Source organism: Oncorhynchus kisutch, unplaced genomic scaffold (genome assembly GCF_002021735.2).
Source record: "Oncorhynchus kisutch isolate 150728-3 unplaced genomic scaffold, Okis_V2 scaffold976, whole genome shotgun sequence".
Taxonomy (NCBI): domain Eukaryota; kingdom Metazoa; phylum Chordata; class Actinopteri; order Salmoniformes; family Salmonidae; genus Oncorhynchus; species Oncorhynchus kisutch.
The window spans coordinates 36,962-40,000 of record NW_022262921.1 but is presented as its reverse complement, the minus strand read 5'-3'; positions in this window follow the sequence as shown (position 1 = coordinate 40,000).

Sequence of the window (3,039 nt, the reverse complement as noted above, 5' to 3'; positions counted from 1 at the left end):
ATATACATACCTCTCCATCTCACTGACCTAGTGAGGTTTAATATCCTGACCTAGTGAGGTTTAATATCCTGACCTAGTGAGATATACATGGAGATTTAATATCCTGACCTAGTGAGATATACATGGAGGTTTAATATCCTGATCTAGTGAGATATACATGGAGGAGATTTAATATCCTGACCTAGTGAGATATACATGGAGGAGGTTTAATATCCTGATCTAGTGAGATATACATGGAGGAGGTTTAATATCCTGACCTAGTGAGGTTTAATATCCTGACCTAGTGAGGTTTAATATCCTGACACCCCTTCATCCACTATATATACAGGACACCCCTTCATCCACTATATATACAGGACACCCCTTCATACACTATGTATACAGGACACCCCTTCATACACTATGTATACAGGACACCCCTTCATACACTATATATACAGGACACCCCTTCATACACTATGTATACAGGACACCCCTTCATACACTATGTATACAGGACACCCCTTCATACACTATATATACAGGACACCCCTTCATACTCTATATATACAGGACACCCCTTCATACACTATATATACAGGACACCCCTTCATACTCTATATATACAGGACACCCCCTTCATCCACTATATATACAGGACACCCCTTCATACTCTATATATACAGGACACCCCTTCGTACTCTATATAAACAGGACACCCCTTCATACTCTATATATACAGGACACCCCTTCATACTCTATATATACAGGACACCCCTTCATACACTATATATACAGGACACCCCTTCATCCACTATATATACAGGACACCCCTTCATCCACTTTATATACAGGACACCCCTTCATACACTATATATACAGGACACCCCTTCATACACTATATATACAGGACACCCCTTCATACTCTATATATACAGGACACCCCTTAATCCACTATATATACAGGACACCCCTTCATACTCTATATATACAGGACACCCCTTAATCCACTATATATACAGGACACCCCTTCATCCACTATATATACAGGACACCCCTTCATCCACTATATATACAGGACACCCCTTCATCCACTATATATACAGGACACCCCTTCATACTCTATATATACAGGACACCCCTTCATACACTATATATACAGGACACCCCTTCATACACTATATATACAGCAGTATGAGGACACCCCTTCATACTCTATATGTACAGGACACCCCGTCATACACTATATATACAGGACACCCCTTCATACTCTATATATACAGAGGTATGTGGACACTCCTTCAAATTAGCGAATTTGGCTATTTCTGTCACAGTAAAATGGCCTTACTGAAGAGCTAAGTGACTTTCAACGTGGCACCGACATAGGATGCCACCTTTCCAACAAGTAAGTTTTGTAAACATTTCTGCTCTGCAAGAGCTTCCCCTGGTCAAATTTGTGAGCTGCCTCGGTCAACTGTAAGTGCTGTTATTGTGAAGTGGAAACGTCTACGAGCAACAACGGCTCAGCCGCGAAGTGGTAGACCGCACGAGCTCAAAGAGCGGGACCGCCGAGGTGCTGAAGCACGTAGAGTGTAAAAATCATCTGTCCTCGGTTGCAACACTCACTACCGAGTTCCAAACTGCCCCTGGAAGCAACGTCAGCACAAGAACTGTTCGTCGGGAGCTTCATGAAATGGCCGAGCAGTTGCGCACACAAGCCTAAAATCACCATGCACAATGCCAAGCGCCAACTGGAGTGGTGTAAAGATGGCCGCCATTGGACTCTGGAGCAGTGGAAACGCGTTCTCTGGGGTGACGAATCACGTTTCACCATCTGGCAGTCCGACGGATAAATCTGGGTTTGGCAGAGAACGCTACCTGCCACAATGCGTAGTGCCAACTGTAAAGTTTGGTGGAGGAGGAACAGTGGTCTCGGTCTCTTTTTCATAGTTTGGGCCCCTTAATTCCAGTGAAGGGAAATCTTAACTCTACAGCATAACAATGACATTCTAGATTATTCTGTGCTTCCAACTTTGTGGCAACAGTTTGGGGAAGGCCCTTTTCCTGTTTCAACATGACAATGCCCCTGTACACAAAGTGGGGTCCATACAGAAAGGGTTTGTCATGATCGGTGTGGAAGAACTTGACTGGCCTGCACAGAGTCCTGACCTCAACCCCATCGAACACCTTTAGGATGAAATGGAACGCCGACTGTTAGCCAGGCCTAATCGCCCAACATCAGTGCCCAACCTCACTAATGCTCTTGTGGCTGAAAGTCCCTGCAAAAATGTTCCGACATCTAGTGGAAAGCCTTCCCAGAAGAGTGGAGGCTGTTATAGCAGCAATGTTCCATCTTCTAGTGGAAAGCCTTCCCAGAAGAGTGGAGGCTGTTATAGCAGCAATGTTCCAACATCTAGTGGAAAGCCTTCCCAGAAGAGTGGAGGCTGTTATAGCAGCAAAGTGGGGACCAACTCCATATTAATTCACATGATTTTGGAATGAGATGTTCGACGAGCAGGTGTCCACATACTTTTGGTCATGTAGTGTATATATATTTACAAAATATATATATGGGGGATTGGATATATATATCTGCAATATTAAAGCTGAACTTCTCCCTAAAAAAATAGAAAGAGGCTCAAAATGATGATTTGATTTATGTGTGTGTGTGTGTGTGTTTGTAGTGTGTGTGTGTAGTGTGTGTGTGTGTGTGTGTGTGTGTGTAGTGTGTGTGTGTGTGTGTGAGTGTAAAGTGTATATGTGTGTGTGTGTAGTGTGTGTGTGTGTGTGTGTGTGTGTGTGTGTGCATGCAGTGTGTGTGTGTGCGTGATGATTAGATTTGACACATTTGTGAAAACAGAGCGGAATCGTGCTTCAGCTAAGTGCTTTTGGGTTCATGTTGTTGTTGCTGGTGGTTTTTGTGGTCATTTTCTGGAAAGGCTCTTTAGAACTGAAATGGAAAGGAGGGAGGGAGGGATGGAGGGAGGGAGAGGAGGGAGGGAGGGAGGGAGGGAGGGAGGGAGGGAGGAGGAGGAGGAGGAGGAGGAGGGAGGGAGGGAG